Source organism: Solanum pennellii, chromosome 4, assembly GCF_001406875.1.
Source record: "Solanum pennellii chromosome 4, SPENNV200".
NCBI lineage: Eukaryota > Viridiplantae > Streptophyta > Magnoliopsida > Solanales > Solanaceae > Solanum > Solanum pennellii.
Window position 1 is genome coordinate 64,995,309 of NC_028640.1, and position 13,130 is coordinate 65,008,438.

A 13,130-nucleotide genomic window follows, 5' to 3' on the forward strand; every position below is an offset into this window, starting at 1 on the left:
TTAGTCCATTCCTTGAAGAGAATGTGAGTTGTGATGAGTATCGTGAATGCTCGACCATTCTATAAGAGAATGGGTCAAGATGTGATAAAATCATTATGGATTGAACATATGCCACAACTCACCTCTACGGGAGGTTTGAGAGGAAAGAAATTTTATTTGGCAAAAATGGCTAATCGTATTGTACGTTTATACGTCACTATGGTATGTTTATTATGAACTACCGAAAGGAAAAAAGAAAGAAACAGTTCTTGCCTATAAGGGTTGTGGTCATTATTGTGTGGCAATATAAATTTTTCATTGGTTGTGTACCTATGGTACAACAAAAGTAAAGCAAGAAAGACGTCTTGCTTGTAATGATTTTGACCATGACAATAATAATATAATTTCTTCCTTGAAGGAGATGCTCACCATAGGGATGGTGTCATGCAATATGTGATAGTACACAAAATTAATTGCAAGCTCTAACGAGTTGTGCTATTATCAGAGGAATAATATTGGGGTTGTAATAAGTCTCAAAAAAAAAATTTAAGTTTCGGATGAATTGAAAATAAATATTGAGACTATAAATCACTACAGCCGAAGAGGGTTATAAATATTCATGTAAAAAATTACCNACCAAAAAGGGTAAGACATCAGGTTAAGTCCAGATGCACATAATGAAAAATATTTGAGGATAAAACGATAGATTCAAATTCTATCGCACCAAGAGGGTAAGACATCAATTTTGATGCACCATGATAATAATGTATGAATAAGACATTGAGTTTGAGTCTCAATGCACCATAATGGTGATAAAATGATGATAAGGCAAAAATAATATATTTTTGATGAAATGTCTTGAAATTCATCATATTGAATTTGCTCCATTCCTTGAAAAGAATGTGGTAACAACATGTGATAACTCTGAAATCCGCCTGTTGACTTGCTCCATTCAATCATATGAATGTGGTAGCAGTGAATGATAAGTCTGAAACATGAAAAATAATTAATGATATGAATAAGGGCGTGGAGGGACAGAATTATAATAGTCATCATTGTGGTAATGATAAAAGGAAGAACACTATGAGTTCTTCAAATAGTCCTTCAAAATGTGAAGGCAATTTTTATTATCAAAATGGTATGAAAGGTCATTAGACTTGTGAATGTTGTCAACCCAATAATTTGACAAGTTTATAAATCCTCTATCATGAGACAAGAAGATAAAGTGATGATATACTTGATCTTTCAAAGTGATGTTGAGGTGTGTCATGGAAATATGATGAATTTTAAAACATGACAATGTACTTATAATGCAAATTTATGAAGTACATATAAATTATTAGTCCATTCCTTGAAGAGAATGTGAGTTGTGATGAGTATCGTGAATGCTCGACCATTCTATAAGAGAATGGGTCAAGATGTGATAAAATCATTATGGATTGAACATATGCCACAACTCACCTCTACGGGAGGTTTGAGAGGAAAGAAATTTTATTTGGCAAAAATGGCTAATCGTATTGTACGTTTATACGTCACTATGGTATGTTTATTATGAACTACCGAAAGGAAAAAAGAAAGAAACAGTTCTTGCCTATAAGGGTTGTGGTCATTATTGTGTGGCAATATAAATTTTTCATTGGTTGTGTACCTATGGTACAACAAAAGTAAAGCAAGAAAGACGTCTTGCTTGTAATGATTTTGACCATGACAATAATAATATAATTTCTTCCTTGAAGGAGATGCTCACCATAGGGATGGTGTCATGCAATATGTGATAGTACACAAAATTAATTGCAAGCTCTAACGAGTTGTGCTATTATCAGAGGAATAATATTGGGGTTGTAATAAGTCTCAAAAAAAAAATTTAAGTTTCGGATGAATTGAAAATAAATATTGAGACTATAAATCACTACAGCCGAAGAGGGTTATAAATATTCATGTAAAAAATTACCCCACTTTTCCTCTTGTTTGTTGCAGACAAACATGAACATGCTGATGAAATCACATGCAAAAGTAAATTATAATTGTACTGAAAAAAATTTCAGTTGGCATGATCAGTTGACCATCGTGTTTGGATGTGATGCAAATATAATTGAGAATTTATGCGGCTTATATGATGAAGAGATAAAAGATTCTTCAAGAATTCTCTTGTGTTGCTTGTTTTCATTGTACCAGCTAAGGTTGGGATTGTTATCCCCTGAAGTTTTTGGAACATATAAAAAGGTGAATATGGGCCCATTCACCTGCCATGTGGATCATTTGCAACTATATGATAGGTGCATCTATGCGATGATCATATGTGCTTTGTTGTTAACTTACAAATTGGTGTTTGTAAGGTTGTTTGCTCGAATTGTTAAATTAAGAGCACAGTTTCAAATTGTGAAATTATATTGATAATGCTGGTTGATTTAGCAGAAATTGTATGCCTCCAATTATAGCTAAATCATGGTTATGAGAACAAAACTCCTAAATGAGATTTGGTATGAGATAAGTAACATGTATCAACACATGTATGAATCAACCGACAAGGTTTCCCCATTAAAATTGATTCAAGGTCAGGAACCAAATAATTTTCATCTAAAAGGTTGAATGTGCGGTTATGATCTAATTGTTCCACCACGCACAAAGATGAACTCCCAAATAAGGTTGGGATGAATGTTAGATTTGCTAACATTAAGGGGAGAGATGATTGACAACTGAAAATTATGTGCCAGGTTAATTATGAATTATCTAGATCCTCGCTAAATAAATATGTGAACTTAAAGTTCAAGGGATAATTCATTTGCATAATGTTGCAAATCAATTGCCAGATGAATGTACTGACCCTATGAAATAATTCAGTTGCAAATGCTCCAATGTAAAGTCCTTGAAGGACATAGTCTATGATACTCCGGAAGCGTAATAGACCAATCGGTTCTAAATATAAAATTTCTTGAAGAAGGAAGGAGCAAATGATCAATATGGTCATGATAATGAGGCAAGTGCTATAAAAGAGCACATTGACATAACACTTCATAAAAGTTAAAACCCTGGAAAAGGTTCAGGTACCTGAAAAATGAAGAGATCTCTATAAGTTATGTCTTGTTGGAATCGATATCAAATAACCGTCGACGGTATCATTGATATGAGGTAGCGCTCAATGATATAAATTGTGAAGAGGATCTTGAATTCAAATCTGTCATATAGTGTGGACAGATAAATGGTTGGCCAAGTAATATGCACAATTCAAGTATATTTTATTTCACTTAGAATAGTGACATTTTGGACTGGTAGTCCATAAATTAAGGTATAATGTCAGTGGGGTACGATAAATTATTATGCGATGGTATAATCGTAATACATCAAGTACAATTTGTGCCTTGGGGCATAAAAGTTTTTTGCAAAATTCCTGACATTATTGGAGATGTTTTCTCCTATGGTGGATGCAATGAGGTTTGTTTTGATCTGGCAACATATGAAAAACTTGAATGCATATAATGAATAATTGTCATGTCTAGCTAGACAATAAAGATTATATGAAAATCCTTGAAGCAATCGAGGTGTCTGAAGCATATAAAAGTTTGAAAGAAACTTTTCAATAAAGCTTCAAGAATCCTTATATGGATTGAAAAAGTCAAGGAAGAAAATGATACAAAAGAATGACCCTAATTGTCTTTGTATTTTGGTAAGACAGAATTTTGTCTTGACCTACTGATTGATAATTTGACAAATAAAATATTTGTCTATCAGTACACATACACAGATATGTTTTTGTATAAGATAAATCACATTCATTGAGTACCCAAATGATTATGAGATCGCTTGACATAAATGATAATTCAGTTTGATCTCAAAAGATATATGAAGAGCTTCTTGGTGATGAAACTCCATATCTTTGTGCAATCAGGGCACTAGTGCATTTTGCTAACAATATTACCAGATATTTGTTTTTGCAGTAAATTTACTGGCATGATTCAGTTTCTCTCTGATAAAAGGACATTGAAATGGTGTTGAGCACATGATTGAATATCCCCGAAGGACCATAGTTATGGCCTTATTCTATTTCAAGGAATTCAAGACAAAATTGATTGGTTACGCAGATGCAGAATATTTATCTGATTCGCATAAAGCTCTATCTCAAGCACGCTATGTGTTTGCATGTGGAGGCACAATAATATCTTGGCGATCAATGAAGCAAATGTTGCTATGCAGAAATAAGTCCAAAGTGCGTCTGGTTGAGATAAATGACACACCATATTCAGGAAATGTGTGGTTTTTCTTTGAAAAAGAATATATCAACCACAATGTACGAAGATTGGAGACATCATCATACGAAATTAAGTGATGTTTTAATCAGGGGGAGTATAATACGCGTTGCACTCTTTTTCCCTTGACCGAGGTTTTTTTCCCACTGGATTTTCCTGGCAAGGTTTTTAATGAGGCAACAAATAGTGCGTATCAAAAGATATGTGTACTCTTTTTCCTTCACTAGAATTTTTTCCCACAGGGTTTTTCCTAGTAATGTTTTAACAAGGCACATTATCTATGGACATCCAAGGGGGAGTGTTATAAATCCATTGAATGAGTGGATAGTCCATAAAATTAGTACATGAACAACCATCCATATTCACTAGGTTTCATGAACCTTTTTGGATAAGAATGTATCTATTTATTATGATACTTAATATGGTGACTTTTGGAGTGATTTCTCAATCTATAAATAGGGTTGTTCATTCACTATTGTATGATATACAGATGAGACTTACATACACTTGAATAAAATTCTTCATATCATTCAATTGTTTCTTCTTTAATGAACATCACCATGAAATCACTACCATTGCCGCCATGCATACTACTACAAATCTATATATTTCACCATGAATCAAAATAGTCACCATAAATTTCACCACCTACGATCAAATAATCCACCATCGAGACCATACTATCACCATTATCCCCACAAAAACTAGAAAGATTCACAATAAAATTTGTCCCCACAAAAACTAGAAAGATTCACAATAAAATTTGACACCCATAAATAAACTCATTACCAAAATTACATCACCGCCATCAAAAGGTTCAAACCCACCACCAAATATCACTATCACAATTGTCAATATCAATTTTTTTCTTCTCCATCACCTTCAACTCCTGCTTCTTTGTCACCCACACCAACAAATCCATCATTTACAACTTAATCATTAATTTTATCAATCACCAACAAAGTCGATGAGAAATATCTAATATAATGAAAATGGTAAAATTGAATAAGCCTTAAAATAAGATATGATTGGGGGAGGGGGAGGAGGGGGGTGGATTTTGGTGGAGATATAGTGGGGTGGATGGAAATTGGGTATGAAAAAAACTATGAAAATAGATAAAGAAAAGGAAGATGGTTGCCTATGAAGAAGAAGAAGAGGCGTTGGGTGGGGGTTGGAGGGTGGAGGGGGGGTAGGGTGATAGTAAAATGAAGATTATTTAATTTATTCTTCTATTTTGTTTATCATAAAAAATGTTTTTTTTTTTTGCTACATCAATTCTAAGGGTAAAAAATTCATTTTTAAATAGTAAAGGTGTGTAATAGGTTGTCATGATAATTTAAGCGTATAACTAACTTTCCGAAATAAGTTTAAGGGTGAATTTATACCTTTTTTATTCATGCAGAATTTAAGTTTAATAGGCTTCTTTCTATAAAAATAATAATAATAATAAATGATACTTCTCTCTTTGTTGCGTGTGATACATTGATTTAATTTATTTTAAGATACTTTAAAAGTAATTTACTTTTAAACTTCAATTTCGACCTACAATATTTATGATTTATTTAGGCAATAAATATTCTTAAAATATTTTTATTTCTTAAATTTCGTATTCAATGTAAATAAAAGACATATATTAGGTCAAAGCAATACAAATTAATAACTTGATATATAATATAATATTGTGTGTTAATTTTATTGTCTGATTTAACTTGGTATGGAGGTTAAGAAAATAAAAAATATTTTTAAATCTTGTAATTTAAGTTAAAATATGAAGAAAAAAAACATCAAAATGTCCTTTGAACTTAGTTGTAGTATTAAATATGACAGGTAGAAAATTGAAATTAAACAATTATCCATAAAAAGGTGACATTCTTTGAAAAATATTTACCGTTAAATATTCCTTCATAAATAAATATTTTTTTTCTATTGAATGTCATTACAAATTTCCATAATTTGATAAAATTCATTAATCAACAACAACAATAATAAGTTATTTTTTAGTATATTATTTTCACATGATATGAACAATCTTATCATGTTAGGGATAATTTTTTTCATAAAAATAAAATTATTTGAATTTCCCTTCCCATGATCGCAAATCCCGCTTACGATCTATGTAGACTCTTGCAACGGAAATGTTAAAAATTGTGAGTTTGTGATGAGCCACCAATATTAGGGAAGCACATACATCAGCTTCTCGTCCTTCCAATTTTTCAATTTTTAAATTAAATTACGGGATTGAATTAATTCTGTTTATATTCATTTTTTCGTGAAAAAAAATATTTTTTAAAAGTGAAATTTTGTTTGATTATTCTTTTTTTTTCTACCTATCTTGAAACTATGAGTTCGAATTTGTTGAAGATAACCAACTCAGACATTCAGATCAGGAAGATGAAAAAGAAAACGAAGAGAAAGAAGACGAAGAGAAAGGAGAGAAGAACAATGGACATCTTGGGAAACATCGAAGAAAGTATCGAGGAGTTTCAGATCAGAGAAACGTTCCAAATGTTTCAAATGCACTCCAACAATGTTAACATTGGGGCCCCGGAAATAATGGGCTGAATCATTGGGCCTGCGGAAATAGTAAACTGGAGAAGAGTTGGGCCTTGAAGGATCAGAAACAGAAACAAGAAATGAAGGCCAACTATGGATTCAAAGCTGAGAAATGTTTATGTCTTCTCACCCTTTGTATATATCTCATTATACAATACCTAGATTCCTTTTCCTTTTTACCCTTAACAGATTTTTGTAAAGAATAAAAGTTTGTTAGATTTTTAGACTAATAGAATTAGGCCAGCTGTATAGTTTGTTAGGAATAGAAGGTTCTTGATTTCTCATAATACTTGTATATATAGAAGCTTACAAGAAGAAAGATATACACAGAAAATTTCCCAAATATTTCTCTTTACTGTTTCTTGTAATTCTTACATGGTATCAAAACAGTAAATCAAATCATACAATCAAATACAATCATGGCTAATGAAGCTATCAATGTTCCTGAATCTGTGCCTGCAACTCAGGTAGCAGGATCTTCCACAGGAGCTAAAATTGATGTCAATCATGCATTCTATTTGCATTCTTCAGATTCTCCTGGAATGGGTTTGGTAACCAGCTCCTTTGATGGAAGAGGATATCAGGGATGGAAGAGATCAGTGCTTATAGCACTCTCTGCAAAGAACAAGTTGGGTTTCATCACTGGAGAGCATCTTTCACCAGCTCCAACTTCCACAGATCTGCAACCTTGGAGTAGGTGTAATGACATGGTAACATCTTGGCTTCTTAACTCACTTTCAAAAGAAATAGCAGATAGTGTTATTTATTCCAGGACTGCCAAGGAACTCTGGATGAGCCTCGAACATAGGTTTGGTCAATCAAATGGTGCTAAACTTTTTCATTTAAAGAAAGAACTTAACAGATTGGTGCAAGGAACTAACAACATTGCAGGGTATTTTACTAAGCTCAAGAGACTTTGGGATGAACTAGCTTCCCTAGATTCACAGGATAAGTGTAGCTGTGTGTGCATCTGTGAAGGAAAACAGAAAATGGAGAAATCTGTTGAAGATGAGATGCTTATACAATTCCTTATGGGTCTTAATGACACATATGCACATGCTAGAGGGAATATTCTCATGATGAATCCTTTACCTAACATAAATGTTGCTTACTCCTTAATCTTACAGGATGAAAATCAGAAGGAAACATACATGAGTCCTATTGGCAATGCTGACTCCTCATCTTTCATGGCTAATGGAAATGGAAGCAAAAATGGCAAGCAGTTTCAAAAATCCAACCCAGCTGCATCAGGATCTGGATCAAAACCAAACATGGGGTATCCTAAAATAAATAACTATCAACAGGGACAGCAGGCTCCTAGATATCCAAGACAGAATCTAAGATTCAAAGGAAAGAAGAAATACAATCCTAATGTTTCTTGTGATCATTGTGGCAAAACAGGTCATGTCATGGATGATTGTTACAGACTGATAGGATTTCCTGAGGACTTTAACTTCACAAATGACAAGAACTATTCAACACAAGTGAGGGGTAATGGAGCTATCATGGAGCAGGATGAACCCAGCTACTATGTGGATCAAGCCAGACTGCACATGAGCAAGGAACAGTTTGCTCAGTTTATTCAGGTCATGAAGCAGATGAAACTGCCAGAATCAACATCAAAGGATACTGGACCTGAAATTAATGCTAATGCAGTGGCTGGTACCATTTTTAAGTATTCTGGAACTTGTCTTTCTGTTTTTAACTCTGAAACTTGGATCATAGATTCAGGAGCCTCTGAACATATGTGTTTCAATCCTAAGTCATTCATCACTTTGTCTACTCTTAGAATACCTATCAACATAAATCTTCCAAATTCTCATTTCATAACTGTTACTCATATAGGAAGTGTTCAAATATACCCTGACTTGACAATACATAATGTCTTGTATGTGCCAAGTTTCAAATACAATCTCTTATCTATACATAAGTTCAGTAATCAGTTTGGTTATACAGTTTTTTTCAACTCTAACAACTGTATGTTGCAGGGCCATTCAATGAAGAGGCCTCAAGCTTTTGGTGAATCAAGAGAGGGTCTCTATTTGTTGCAGCCTTTCCCTAAGAAGTCTAGTGATATTCAAAATACTTATACCTCTTTAGAGTCTAAAATCAGTAGTAGAATCAGTAGTTCTGTTTGTTTTCCTGATTCAGTTTCAGTACCTTTTTCTGTTTGTTCAAATGCTTCTTCTGATGTAAAGTTATGGCATGTAAGGTTGGGGCACTTACCCTATACATCAATGAAGAATATCAGTTTCTTATCTGTTCCTAAACAGTCAAATTGTCACTGTGAAATCTGTCCTAAAGCCAGACAATCTAGATTGCCTTTCTCTTCAAGCAAAATCACTACAAATAAATGTTTTGATCTAATCCACATTGACACTTGGGGTCCATACAAAGTGTCTACCTATAACAATTATAGGTATTTCTTGACTATAGTAGATGATTACAGCAGAGCCACATGGACTTATCTCATGAGCACTAAGTGTAATGCTTTCACTGTTATACAGAATTTCCTATGTATGATTGAAAGACAGTTTAATGCCAAAGTGAAAATAATCAGATCTGACAATGCTACGGAGTTAGGGAAAAGTGATGCTGCCTCAAAATTCTTGGATTCTCAAGGAATCATTCATCAAACTTCATGTGTAGCTACCCCACAACAAAATGGAGTGGTGGAAAGAAAACACAGACACCTTTTGGAAATAGCAAGGGCTCTACTGTTTCATTCAAAGGTACCTCTGGCCTATTGGGGGGAATGTATTTTGACAGCCACTTTCTTAATCAACATACTACCATCAAAAGTAATTCAAGGAAAAACACCCTATGAAATTTTATTTGGCAAGTCACCTTCTTATCATTTTCTCAGGTGTTTTGGTTGTTTATGCTATGCAAACACTCTGGTTCATGGAAGGAATAAATTTGATCCTAGAGCCAAGAAATGTGTCTTCATAGGCTATCCAAATAATCAAAAGGGATACAAATTACTTGATTTGGAATCTAAGAAAGTTTTTGTTTCTAGAGATGTGCATTTTGTTGAAAACCATTTTCCTTTTTTCCATTTACAATCAGATGAATCTATATTCATTTCTCATGATCCCATTGATCACAGTAGTACAGAATCTGCAGATCCTATTCCTCCTAACAATTTTCACTCTGTTCCTGAACATTCATCTTGTTTAGAGAATGAGTCAGAACAATCCAATCTACCATCTCAAACTTTCCAATCTCCTATATCACAGTCTACAATCCCTGTTAGAAGATCTGGTAGAACCAACATTGGAACTCTGCCATCTCACCTAAAGGATTACATCTGTAACACCATTTTTCTTAGCAATGTTACAGATTCCTGTTTTACTCCTCCTAACAATCCTTCCAGTTTCTCCTTTGCAAATCTATCACAATCTAGTCAAGTCACTCTTCATTCCACCTCCATCATTTCAGAACCTAACAGTTATCATCAGGCTTGTCAACATGCAGGTTTGAAAAAGGCAATGCAGGATGAAATTGAAGCCTTAGAATCTAACCACACTTGGGATGCTGTTATGTTACCCAAAGGTAGAAAAGCTCTACCTTGTAAGTGGGTTTATAAGGTAAAACAACATGCAGATGGGAAAATTGAAAGATTGAAAGCAAGGCTAGTCGTAAGAGGGGATATCCAAAAGGAAGGGATAGATTACAATGAGACTTTTTCTCCAGTAGTAAAGATGACTACAATCAGGTGCCTATTGGCCATTGCCACTAAGAAAGCATGGGATGTCTACCAATTTGATGTCAACAATGCCTTCTTGCAAGGAGACTTGCAAGAAGAAGTATACATGAAATTTCCAAATGGTTTAGAACCTCCCCATCCTAATATGGTCTGCAAATTGAGAAAATCACTCTATGGGCTCAAGCAAGCCTCTAGACAGTGGTATGCTCGATTAGCAGGAGCTTTGAGTTTCAAAGGATATGTGGCTTCATTAAATGATTACTCATTGTTCTTTAAGCAATGTGGGAATTATATTTCAATTGTGGCTGTGTATGTTGATGATATCTTAATTACAGGGAATGCTACAGAAGAAATCAAGCTTCTAAAAGCTTTTCTACACAAGGAATTCAAAATCAAAGATCTTGGACTTCTACATTATTTTTTGGGTATGGAAGTGCTAAGAGAAGAACAAGGAATGATTATCACACAAAGAAAGTATACCTTAGAGCTCTTGGACGAGTTCGATGTCTCCCATATCTCTGCAGTATCTTCTCCTATGGACCCTTCTCTCAAGCTTTCTGCAGATTCAGGAACACCCCTGTCAGATCCAACAATTTATCGTCATCTAATCGGCAAGATCAATTATTTAACCCACACTAGACCTGATCTATCTTTTGCTGTGCTAACACTCAGTCAATTCATGCATAAACCAACTTCTATTCATTATTCTGCTGGTTTACGAGTAATCCGTTACCTGAAGAAGTTTCCAAACTATGGACTTTTCTTCACGACTTCTCCTGGTTTATCTTTAGCCACTTATTGCGACGCTGACTGGGCCTCTTGTTGTGATTCCCGTCGATCTGTTAGTGGTTTCTTTATCAGCTTAGGTGGATCTCCCATTTCCTGGAAATCAAAGAAACAAAGCTCAGTCTCTTTATCATCTGCAGAAGCAGAATATCGTTCCATGCGACGATTGGTTGCTGAGTTAACTTGGCTCACTCGTCTACTTACCGATCTGTCGATTCCTCCTCCTTTGCCAGTCCCGATTCACTCCGATAGCCAGGCCACCATTCACATCGCTCGTAATCCTGTGTTTCATGAGCGTACAAAACACGTCGAGCTTGACTGCCATTTTGTTCGTCAACAGTACCTTGCAGGGCTGATTTCCCTTTCCTTCGTCCCTCCCAGAGATCAACTAGCTGATATATTTACAAAACCACTTGCCGGTCCTTCTCATCTTCACAACATGACCAAGTTGGGCCTCACCCTGTTCACCTCCAACTTGAGAGGGGATGTTGAAGATAACCAACTCAGACATTCAGATCAGGAAGATGAAAAAGAAAACGAAGAGAAAGAAGACGAAGAGAAAGGAGAGAAGAACAATGGACATCTTGGGAAACATCGAAGAAAGTATCGAGGAGTTTCAGATCAGAGAAACGTTCCAAATGTTTCAAATGCACTCCAACAATGTTAACATTGGGGCCCCGGAAATAATGGGCTGAATCATTGGGCCTGCGGAAATAGTAAACTGGAGAAGAGTTGGGCCTTGAAGGATCAGAAACAGAAACAAGAAATGAAGGCCCAACTATGGATTCAAAGCTGAGAAATGTTTATGTCTTCTCACCCTTTGTATATATCTCATTATACAATACCTAGATTCCTTTTCCTTTTTACCCTTAACAGATTTTTGTAAAGAATAAAAGTTTGTTAGATTTTTAGACAAATAGAATTAGGCCAGCTGTATAGTTTGTTAGGAATAGAAGGTTCTTGATTTCTCATAATACTTGTATATATAGAAGCTTACAAGAAGAAAGATATACACAGAAAATTTCCCAAATATTTCTCTTTACTGTTTCTTGTAATTCTTACAGAATTAGATCGAAAAAGTTATGGAAGCTCTTAAAATTAGGTAAATAAAAAAACAGAAGAGTTCCATTTTTGGGAAGTAGCCCAGTGAGCATTGTAGAGGACAGAGCTCAATTGCAACTTTTCAGCATAAAACTTGTTGGTTTGACCATGCGATTCTGTGCTTAAGCATGTTAAATGATCAGAAACGTCTATCAGAATTTGGTCACAGATTTAAAAAATTATAATATCTTTTTTATTTTAAAATATATCGATTTCTTTTTTAGTTAAAATATATTAAAGTTAATATGATAAAATTATTTAAAAAGATAAAATATTATTCTGATCAAAATTTCTAGCTAAAATTGTTCCTTTATTATATTATATTGCATTTGCATAAAAATGATAGATTAATGATAAAATTTTGTAAAATGCCTAAATTTCATAAACTCTAACATTATAGTGTTGTGAATTGTCCACTTCATATTCACGAGTCTTTGATTTCAATTTTTCCAAGACAAATTTAACATAAAATACAGTCATAAAGGTAGCAAATTAACAACATTGTCGATAGTATTATAATTTTTTGACAGGGTGCCAGTGAATAATGAGGTAGGGCATTGTTAAGGGTGGCAAATGGTTTGATTGGATTAGATTTGAATAAATTGAATATGGATTGAGTAAAAATTGTTTGAGTTACAATCCATCCAAATAGAATATGAACAAATATAGATTCGATAAAATAGTTTCAACCCATTTTAAAAAATCTATCTTTTAAAAAAAAGGAATTACCCCTCTCCCGGCACCCGCTCCCCCCCCCC